The sequence below is a fragment of the Pinus tabuliformis genome, chromosome 4_1 (genome assembly GCF_031772625.1).
Source record: "Pinus tabuliformis cultivar Carrire ecotype Pingquan chromosome 4_1, CPIR1, whole genome shotgun sequence".
In the NCBI taxonomy this organism is placed as follows: Eukaryota; Viridiplantae; Streptophyta; class Pinopsida; order Pinales; family Pinaceae; genus Pinus; species Pinus tabuliformis.
The window spans coordinates 58464005-58476214 of record NC_142303.1 but is presented as its reverse complement, the minus strand read 5'-3'; positions in this window follow the sequence as shown (position 1 = coordinate 58476214).

The following is a 12210-nucleotide window of genomic DNA, read 5'->3' as shown; positions in this document are numbered from 1 at the left end:
TATGACCTGTTAGACTCCTATATATAGAAAGGAGGTCTTGTCATTTGTATCATCCAAGAATTGTTCATTTGTGTAATGTAAAGGAGGTTTCCCCCTCGAAGAGGCTTATTTCTAAGGCGTTTATCTATATTTTCTATCTTTTTTGTGAGCTGGTTTCATAACATTTGGTATCAGAGCTTTGGATTCTAGGGTTTCGCCGCTCCAAACAGGTCATCATGGAATTCTCGCTATAAAGTTTTTTTTGCAATGTTTCAGAAGCTAAAAACAAAAATCATGTGAGACAAAATCTCGTTGAACCTCAGGTCCGAATTTCAAATTTTGTATCACTATATTTTCGGAGATATGGTCTGAGGAAGTTAGGGTATTTGCAAGATCCAGAATTTCATCTAAAACAGATCATCGTGGAATTTTTGCTATAATTTTTTTGCTATGACGTTTCAGAAGCTAACAAAAAAACCCATTTGAGAAGAAATCAGTCTGAACCATGGGTCCTAATTTCAGATCTTGTCTCGCTATATTTTCGAATATATGATCTGAGAATGTTAGGGTTTTTGCAGACTCCTGAATTACATCCTAAACATTTGACCTTGGGAAAATCGTCATAACTTTCTCTATGAGCATCAGATTGAGATTTTGTAAGAATTTACAGAAAGAGGACGGAATTTATTTTCTTTTGGTATAATTTTCAGAACCTAAGGTTGAAATAGTGACACATGGCACATCGTACATGTTCACTCTACTGAACTAGTCTATAATTAGGTCATCACCGGATATTGGGAAGAAATATTTCTTCAGGAATCCAATTGTGATAAGGCCTACGGAGTTTGAAAGAGGAATCAAAGGGTTATTACAGGTAGAAATTCCAGAACTTAAAGATCCAAAATTAGAGAGTTACGGTCATTTCAAGATCAAGCTCCTAAAATAAAGAAAAAGTGAGATGAGGAAGTTTGATGGCAAGGATCCGGTAAATTGGATACTACAGATGGAGAAATATTTTGATCTACATGGTGTACCACTATTACAAAAGGTATGTATTGCATCTAATTATTTAGAACCGAATCAATTTTTATGGTATAAAGGGCTTTGTTCTCATAAACCACTTGTCACATAGTCAATTTTCATGGAGGAAATGATAGCACATTATGAGGATACAAAGAGCAACACCTTTTTTAGCCAATTGATAAATCTCAAACAAAAGGATTCAATGGAAGAGAACATTGAGGACTTTCAGAAATTGAATATAAGGGTAAATGATATTCTAGAGAAGCAAAAGATAAATAGTTTATCTATGCCATGGAAGCTGATATCGATGGTATGAAATCACATTGGAAGAAAGGCATGGAAGATTTGAAGAAAGACATGGAAGGTTTGAAGGAAGGTGGGACAAAGCTACTATAGAAAAGGCTTCCTAATGACAAAAAGGATCAAGAAACATCCAAAGAAGAGGATATACACCAGGAACCAACCCTAGAGAAAGAAGAAATGAATCTGACCATGTCTTGTATTGCAATGACAAGGATTACCACTCCTCAAACTCTCAAGATAGAAGGACATATCAAGAATAATGAGGTTCTAGAAGTGAAATATCAGGAAGAAAAGTACCAAGAAACATCAAAAGAAAAGGATACTCACCAGCAACCAACCTTAGAGAAAGAATAAATGAATCTGACCATATCTAATGCATTGGTTGGAATTACTGTTGGAGAGATAAATCCCCTCTACGGATAGAGGCAATCCCTACTAGCCCAGAATGGGTCTAGAAACAATCAATCAATGCTACTGTGCAAGTTCCTAATTGCAAATAAAGATAGGCAATGAACACCTACTTGGATTCCAACGCTATTGTTTGATGAAGAGATGTCGTTCTCGCCCCTTCGCTTTGGCCGGTCACAATCTTCCATGATCCCCGTAGATGGATACCTGCACACACGAAGAGAAACACAAACGCAAACGTGAAATCTAATAAATTCAATTATACATCAGTCAGAAAGGATGTAATTCACATTAACCATTACAAAGACAAATGAGAATGGAACCATAACAATAGTCATCTATTATTAATCAATAATAGAGAAAGGTACAACCAAAGTTCTGACGTTGAGTCCTTCTCTAGAGGGTCCAGCCAGCAAGTCTCTTAAGCATTCACCCTTGGAGGTAGATTCTCCCAAGACAAAACTCTCTCTCACACAAGCAATGCTCACAACCTTCCTTAAGCTTCCTCTAGCAAATCCACACTTGTCACACCAACTACCTATTAGCAGCAGCACTCTAAGCACTATGAATTCCACACTATCCAAAACTATCCAAAAAACTCCAAACTAGCTGCTCATGGCAATGGTAGAGGCTTAAATAGGAGAAGGAGTCTCCACAAATGGTGGGAGGATAAGCTTACTTCCAAGGAAGGTGGCTCAAATGACGAAACAGACATGCCAGAGAAGGGAGGGCGACATTTACAAGGCCAACAACCAGGTCTAGAGTCATCTGGAAGGCCGACTGTTAGAACAAACTCGCCCAAACTGGATCAGCGCGGGTCTATAACTGCACTGGAGCGCTGACATCGCAGCTGAATAACAGGGAAGGTCATGTCAGCACGACCATATATGAATAACAGATGCGCTGGCTCATGAAATTCGACCAGCGCGGGAAACACGTGTTCTTCCGCGCTGGCAGCGCATTCCGTCTGTTATGGAGTGCCCATCAGCGCGTTTATCTTGACAAAAGTCGCGCTGATAGAAAAACTTTGGCAAAGTGGGTCATTTGGCCAGTTTAGAGAGCATGAGCATGATTAATTTGAACTCATGACACAGTAGGAAGACTGACAGGGAGACAGTGACAAATTACTGCGTAACAAATGCCCCCTAAAGCATGAAGCCCGAGAGAGTGGGAGGGGTGAAATGCTTTACGAAACTGCTGAACTGGAACGCCACCAGGAAGGGCCTGCACGTATGTACAACTGATATCTCGATTACATGTAGTCTAGGCATGGGCGCAGCCATCCAAAAGACATACGAAGAAGGTCTGTGGTATGGATGCAGCCACCCAGCTGAAGAGACCATGATGATAAGAAGGTATGGTCGCAGCCATCCCAAAGACTCAGGTATGGGCGCAGCCATCCATCAATGAGTCATGTAATAACAATCCACAAAATCGCAACCTGGTTTGCAGCAGACAAAGACCAGGGTCTTGCGCTCCAACCTGACCCAAACAAAGTACAAGTCCAAGCATGTGAATACATGAGGTGAAGTCGAACATGCATGAACATCGTCTGATTACCAGCCAATAATGAAAACTATTAACAGACGCGAGAGGTACCACCAATAATGACAATGGTCCCCAAGGTACTTATAGGTACAATTCGCGGCGTGTGAATCAATGAGCTGGTGTCGAACACCCGCAGAATCATTCGATCGGAGGCCAATGATGAAAACCTCGCGTTGAACACGAAGAACCTGCCATTGAGGCATGCAGGCTCTAAGGCACCTGAAGGGAGTCTCTAGGTCACTTTCCTGGATAATGAGCTGAAGTCGACAGGAAGTAACCTCGATCGAAGGTGGGCCATAATGTTTCCCACATCATCGACACGAGACAGAGAAGGATAAAATATTTTGTGTGAGACATCAGAGGGAAGTGGTAAGTTCGCAAAGGTCAACTTCTCTTGAACATATTGGCGGCACGACAGCGGATTTGGCAGTATCTGACATCAAATGAGCAGAGGTCATGGTGACAAGGCAATGGGCAGATGAGAGGTCAAATAGGATAACCCAAACCCACAAAGGCTAGTGTAAACAAGATGAGAAATCCCCACCCAGACACGAATGCAGACGAGTGCCATGTTCAAGAGCGACATACTGCCGATACGACCATTATTACAGTTCCATTTTCCCCACCATTTCTGGCAGGTACCCCGATTATTTTTGGGTGACAAGCTTGACGGGGATAGCATATGCTTGGGAAGCGTCATTTCGACGGTGTCCGATGTCATTAAGTTTTAACGAGTCTGACAAAGGAAGAACTCGACGTCTTTTCCTGTTTAGAGAGTCTGAAAAGACAGCAGAAAAGAAAACTCCAGGGGGGTCCTTTTTCATAAAGTTGTGTCTCTCGAGCCCGAAAAAGTATAAAACAATACTCGAAAGAATCGCCCGACCAGTATGATCGAGGAGTACTTTTCGTAAGTAGTGACTTCGACCCGAAAAAGTAAAAAAGCGGTCAGAAGTACGTCATTTTGGAGCCAATAACGAGTGCGAAACGACAAACACCCAGAAATCTTTTTAGTTTAAACGGTCGAAAAAAGAGCTTTAAAGGCGACCGCCTCTCATTTACGTTTAACAAGTCAAGAGGAAAAACTCGGCAATCTTTTCATCTTTAAACGGTCAGAAAAGAGCTGAAAGCAGACCTCCATTTTGATTCTCTTTAACGAGTCAAAAAGGGAAAAATACTCGGCAATCTTTTCATATTTTACGAGTCAGAAAAGAGCTTAAAGGCGACTCGTCCTAGAGGAACGAGTGGTATAAAGGGTAGCAACTGGTTCCGGCAATGGTGGAACTGCTCGAAACATGTAATGGTCAAGAGGCTGGCTAATAAAACCACTCATCGCTGTGGTTCCTCAGGAAAGGAAAAACAACCAAGTGAAAGCATATGATCGGCCAAAGAGATGGCGGCTATGGAATGAAAACAACCAAGGCTCATTTAGTAGAATTCAGCGAATAAAAATGGCAATCACGAGATGTAAATCGGGTATGGGTTCATTTTTACACAAGCTTGAACCATGGAGAACTCTGCTTGGATTCGGTTTCATGTTTACACAAGCTTGAAACGAAAAACTATGCTTGTTGCATGCCCCCAGCATAATGACGCAAATCAAGGTACATGCCCCCCAAGCTTCATTGCATTCAACAAAGTGGATGGAATGAAGGTTCACTCTCGAGATCGATGAAAGACTCGACTTGTATTTGACGAGATCTTAATCAAAGACTCGATTTGAAAAGGGAGTTGTTTCATTTTTTTAATGAGGTTGACACAGTAAAAGAACTATCCTCATAACCCTTGTTTCATTTTTTAACGAGCTTGACACAAGATCAGGAACTATGCTCGAGAGTGAGCCAGTTTCATTTTTTAAGGAGCTTGACACAGGAAAGGAACTATGCTCCGACTAGACCCAATTTCATTTTTTAGGGAGCTTGACATAGGAAAATGAACTATGCTCCGACCAGACCCAATTTCATTTTTTAGGGAGCTTGACATAGGAAAATGAACTATGCTCCGACCAGACCCAATTTCATTTTTTAGGGAGCTTGACATAGGAAAATGAACTATGCTCCGACCAGACCCAATTTCATTTTTTAGGGAGCTTGACATAGGAAAATGAACTATGCTCCGACCAGACCCATTTTCATTTTTTAGGGAGCTTGACATAGGAAAATGAACTATGCTCCGACCGAACTGCATCATAATGAACAGGAAGTCGGTGCTTCCAAGAGTGTTACTCCCGGTGAAAGGACCACATCTTGGAAGTCAGGACCTAACGCCCCCAGGACACTATGCACGATGGTGTCATCACTGGATACAAGCACGGGGTAGGTGGCCACGTAGTTGATCTGCGGTGGGGCAGATACAACTGGTGGATAAAAACTAGGAGGGGACGATAACTGCGTAGGAGGCATTGGGGGACTAACGAACGACAATTGATCGATAATCAAAATTCTTCCATTGTGTGGAAAGCAAACCACACAGAAAAGCGAAGAAATGAGGGCCCCCATGGCGTAAACATAGTCGCGACCAAGGAGAAGACTAAAGTCCAAAACACCTTGGGTAACCAAGACGTCTATATAGACGGTTTTGCCTCCCAAAGTAATAGGGAACTTTGGGAGAACTCCTAGAGAGGGACAGGCTCCTCCGTCGAAGGCCAACAGATTCTGGGTAACTGGCCCAAGTTGCGGAGAACCTAAGGCTTGCCAAGTAGTGTACGGCATAAGACTGACAGATGCCCCTTCATCCAAAACAGTGCCAGGTACTGCCTTAGCACAGGCATGTACTGTGATCTGGAAAGGCATATGGGATGGAAGGCGACCGACGATCAGGTGATTCCAATCAAAGGAAGCGACCAGACTACTTGGTGGGGGAATCGTAGGATTGCCCCCATGTGCTAAAGGGACCGAAGGAGAACCTTCGGGAGCAGCTGGGTTAGGAGAGTCATTTCGGGACTCGGGAGAATCTGAAGAGACGAGAAGAACATGGGCTCGTCCGAAACTGAGTGATCGATAGGTGGTGAACTCGAGTCGACACTCTTTCCGACCAATGGTTGGTCTGGAACAGGCTGGACACAGTCGGGTACGGGAAGAGGGACCTGGACAAGAGAAGAATGTGAACCAATCTCATTATCGGGAGGCAGATGATCTGCGGCTGCAGAAAGACGTTGATATCCAACGGGGAATTGGGGTGAAGGAGCTGTAAGATGTTCCAAGACAACAGAGGCTTTATCCATTAGTGGACAAAGGTGAAGGGGATGATTGCCTTCACAAAGTCTACAGGGGATTCGAATCTTCCCTTTTCCTTTACCATTCCCAACTGATAAGGTAGCATCGCTGTGAGCTTCAGAGAACGATGAGGGGTGGGCCGGATCGCGAGACCATACTTCTAATACCCTGGGAATGCCAGGACAATCACGAAGAAGATGGTCCTCCTTGCATAATCGACAAGGAAACTTAACCTTCCGCGGAGGAGCAGAAGGTGGCCTGACTTCAGGGGGACTCGAAGGAGTAAGAGTTATACTTGTAGCCTCTCCCTTAGGAGACTTCTTCTTCTTGGTCTTCTTCTTCTTCTTCTTAGCCACCTGGTTAGTCGAATCGAGACTTTCACCAGGCGAAGTACAAGAGGAAGACGTAGAAGTAGGCGTCGAAGGGGAGAGGTCCACCTTAGGATCAACATGATGTTGTTCAGGTGGAGGGACTGATGGATTAGCAGCCGATACGGCAGGGACCAAAGAGGTTGAAAACAACCAAACAGGCAACCCGACAGTTAACCCCGGAAGGGATAACGTTGCCATATAAGGAGCACCAACATTCCCGAGAGGAGGGAAATGACCAGGATTCCCGTCAGGAGGGGAACTTGGGTTGGTGAACCCCGGAAAAGTTGCCATGGAAAACAAAAAGAAGCCTACTCAAGCTAACGCACACAAGATCTAACTAGGTGATGTTAACGTGGCCGAATAAATTTTTAAGACACAGGAACTAAACTTGACCTTTTCATGTTTCAAGAGTCGAGAAAAGGACGAAAAGATGACTCTAGTCTCCTTCGAATGTTTAATGAGCACGAAGTGACAAGACGCTCACTGGCACCTTTTCTTTTAAGGAGTCCGAAAAGGATCAAAAGTGACTACTCTGGAGACTCTAGGCAAAGGGTTTACCAAGCAATCCGTAAAACTGCTTATACACCTTGGCAATCATATGAGAACCAAGGACTTTCCGTACTGCAGTCAATCTTCCCGAATGCTGTGTTCGGTGCGTTATGGTTCGTAGGGCGGCAGACTCGGCTTCCTATGGATCAAGGATAAAATCCTAGTGGGGTCTCCCTATATATGCGACGGTACGTGGGAGCACAGTCCGTGTTAGACCACTATCGAATCACAGAAGGAGGAATCACCCAACCGTAATGTGAAACAATAGTGACTATGTTTAAAGACGCCGGAACACGTCTCTAACCTAGACCTCTAGATGTTTGCGTTAAGTTCCAATGCGTTTTTAGGTTTATTCAGTTTATTTTATGGTTGATCTTGAATTAAGTTTCGGTTTCAGGCCTTACCGTGTGATCTCTCACAATTACCTAGATGCAAACTACATGCCAAAGAATACCATTTCGTTCGATGAATTCTAACTATGAGAGGGTTAAGAGTTTTCAATCAAACAAAATGAACTCAATCAATCAAACAATCTAATGCAGCTAATGACAAAGAAATGAAATTTTTCTTTCGAGAACACAAATCAACGAAATGCTCTTCTTTTCATTAACTATTGAATGCAAAATACATTAGTTCATTTTCTTTTCAATGGGAAAGTGCACTAAACAAACTTTCGAGAAATAATAACAGACAAATGTGAAAAGAACCGGTTGACCCCAAACAACTGTAATCCGCGTCCGGGTAGTGAGAAGTAATCGAAACAATACGAAGACTGGTTCAATAACGATCACCTAAACAACCAAGCAAGTGTGAACTGATCGATCCAAAGAATTGTGATCTATGCTTGGTAGTGAAGAAATCGAATCAACATAAAAAGTGGTTCAATAATCGACACTAAAAATCAACCAGCAACAAGCAGTGAAAAAGCCTCAAGCAAATCAAAAAGAGGGTTGTGGATGAACCTTGAATAGACAAGTAACCTAAGCGAATGGTTTCTCGATGAAACTTCTAAAGGGCTAGGTCACATGGTATAAAAAACACAAGACTCACTCGAATGAAATCAAAGAGAGAGCGTCCCTTAACCAAAAGCAATCAAAACAAGCTAATGAGAGACAGGAAACAACAGGGGATAAGAAAGATTGATGAATTCAGGAGATAAAGTTATAAAAACAACTTTTTAGGAATCAGCGCAAGTTACACACTGAGAACCCGCGATGATCACTATGTCAGCGCAATTTTTACACAGACCACCCGAGATGTCAACGCAAATTTTACACAGACCACCCGCGCTGATCCGATTTCAGGAGTCGTCGTGGGAATTAAGCTAGCAACCCAAGGTCAGCGCGGGTAAAAGGGTGAGCATGATGACAGCGCGACTGTTAAAATTAAATCCGCGATGAACAGGATGTTGCAAAAGGGTGAGCGCAATGACAGCGCAACTGTTAAAATTAAATCCGCGATGGAGCTCAAAAATAGTGACAGGCAAATCAAAACTCCCAAATCAAAACAACCAATCTTTCAATCAAACAGGGGCATTTCCCAGATCAACCCAGGAAACGTAAAAGACTGATAATTAATCCCCAAAGCTTCAAAAGAGACCAAAACAATCAAACTCAAAGCAAGAATGAACAAAAAGGGACAAAGGCCAGCTCCCCAGCGGAGTCGCCAAATTGTTGGAGAGGTAAATCCCCTCTACGGATAGAGGCGATCCCTACTAGCCCAGAATGGGTCTAGCAACAATCAATCAATGCTACTGTGCAAGTTCCTAATTGCAAATAAAGATAGGCAATGAACACCTACTTGGATTCCAACGCTATTGTTTGATGAAGAGATGTCGTTCTCGCCCCTTCGCTTTGGCCGGTCACAATCTTCCACGATCCCCGTAGATGGATACCTGCACACACGAAGAGAAACACAAACGCAAACGTGAAATCTAATAAATGCAATTATACATCAGTCAGAAAGGATGTAATTCACATTAACCATTACAAAGACAAATGAGAATGGAACCATAACAGTAGTCATCTATTATTAATCAATAACAGAGAAAGGTACAACCAAAGTTCTGACGCTGAGTCCTTCTCTAGAGGGTCCAGCCAGCAAGTCTCTTAAGCATTCACCCTTGGAGGTAGATTCTCCCAAGACAAAACTCTCTCTCACACAAGCAATGCTCACAACCTTCCTTAAGCTTCCTCTAGCAAATCCACACTTGTCACACCAACTACCTATTAGCAGCAGCACTCTAAGCACTATGAATTCCACACTATCCAAAACTATCCAAAAAACTCCAAACTAGCTACTCATGGCAATGGTAGAGGCTTAAATAGGAGAAGGAGTCTCCACAAATGGTGGGAGGATAAGCTTACTTCCAAGGAAGGTGGCTCAAATGACGAAACAGACATGCCAGAGAAGGGAGGGCGACATTTACAAGGCCAACAACCAGGTCTAGAGTCATCTGGAAGGCCGGCTGTTAGAACAAACTCGCCCAAACTGGATCAGCGCGGGTCTATAACTGCACTGGAGCGCTGACATCGCAGCTGAATAACAGGGAAGGTCATGTCAGCGCGACCATATATGAATAACAGATGCGCTGGCTCATGAAATTCGACCAGCGCGGGAAACACGTGTTCTTCCGCGCTGGCAGCGCATTCCGTCTGTTATGGAGCGCCCGTCAGCGCGTTTATCTTGACAAAAGTCGCGCTGATAGCAAAACTTTGGCAAAGTGGGTCATTTGGCCAGTTTAGAGAGCATGAGCATGATTAATTTGAACTCATGACACAGTAGGAAGACTGACAGGGAGACAGTGACAAATTACTGCGTAACAATTACCACTCCTAAAACTATAAAGATAGAAGGACATATCAAGAAGAAAAAGGTAAGAGTGTTGATTGATTTAGGTAGTACCCATAATTTTATTCATTGTAAGATAGCCAAGGAATTGAATTGCTTCTTGTATCTAGCACCAGAGTGTCAATTGATAGTTGTAAGTGGAGGAACCATAAATTTCTTTGGAAAGTGCAAATAATATCAAGCTATCCATGGGAGAATATGTATTTAATAGCCCAATGCTTTCCATTCCAATGGGTGGTGTTGATGTTGTACTAGGAGTCCAATGGCTACAATCCTTGGGTACAATATCTTTTAATTTTCAAGAACTTTTCATGAATTTTTCTTCACAAGGAAAGGAAGTTGAATTAAGGGATATCACAAGGAAACTAGGAAATATAATCAACTCTAATGGAATGAAAAAGTTTCTAAACAAATAACAACGAGCCGTAATTGCACAATTATGTTCGCTAATGGTTCCCACATCAAAATAATCTATTTCTCCAGATCTCCAAAAAGTCTTGGACAATCATTCCAAGGTATTTGAGACTCCCAAAGGTCTCCCACGTATTCGTGATCATGATCATGCTATTCATTTGATTCCAAGAAGTGTTCCTCCAAACGTCAGGCCTTATAGATATGCATATGCCCAAAGGAGTGAAATTGAACATATGGTTGTTGAAATGGTAGAGGTTGGTATAATTATCCAACCAAATTTGTTAAACAAAGCAAGGGATAAATGGAAGAATGGTGAAGTAGGGTGTGAACTCATTCAAAATTTGCTGAAGATCCCAGTTCCAACAATATTGCCAGAACTTGACAAAGAAGGAAAAATCATATTGGAACCTAGAGCATTCATAGAATTGAGAAGTCGACAGCTATGAAATCAATCAATTTCAGAGTATCTCATCAAGTGGAAGAGCATGCCCGTTGAAGATTCCACATGGGAGGACAAGAATTTTATACATGAACATCAAGAACTACTCAAGCGTTGAGGACAACACTTTTTGAAAGAGAGGGGCATGTTAGATCCCTATACTACTAGTGTAACCATTTATTGTTATTAGTACAACCCCCTTATTATATTGTTGTGCCCATGTAGTCCCCATATTGTTATTATTGTGCCCCATAGAAGCCCACTACTGTTATTATTGTGCCCTTACATTATTATTTTTATGTCGACTCTAATTATATTATGACCCCTTAGACTCCTATATATAAAAAGGAGGTCTTGTCATTTGTATCATCCAAGAATTGTTCATTTGTGTAATGTAAAGGAGGTTTCTCCCTCAAAGAGGCTTATTTCTAAGGCGTTTATCTATCTTTTCTATCTTTTTGTGAGCTGGTTTCATAGCAACGTCTCTAAATGCCATCCAAACTTATAACCCCAAAGGAAACTAACAATCTGATGGGAAGAAGAAAGGACAAGGTAGGAAAAAGAACCAGGATGGGAAGGGTAATGAAAAAACACTCGAAAATGATGCTGGAGGGGGTAGAAAAGTGTCTAAGAAAAAAGTAAAATTTCCATGCAAATTATGCAATGGAGATCATTTCAATCATATTTTCCCTAAGATCCAAAATTCTCAGAGCTTATTAGTTCAGTAGGGGTCTTCTAACTCCTAGGTTGTCCTAACTAACCCTTTCACCCAATGGCAACAGTTACTTGCTGGCGCGAACTCTAGTATTGGTACCCCCGCAGGGGGAAACCAAGAAGAGGATAATACATCAAATGTTTACATGATGAGTTCACATATTAACGTTGCTACATAATCACTTGATTATGGTGAATTAGAATGATCTAAGGCTAAGTATGCTCCCGATGCTTCAGAGGCACTCCATATCGAGAGGCCCTTTGTTGATTCTATACCTCGGATGCCAAAAGGCTCCATAAAATTCTTGACTATTAACCCTAATGCTAAGGCAGCCCAAAACTACTCGATTGTAGAAGATCTGTCTCAGAGTCCTTGTGTTATGTTGACGTTAGAGGTACT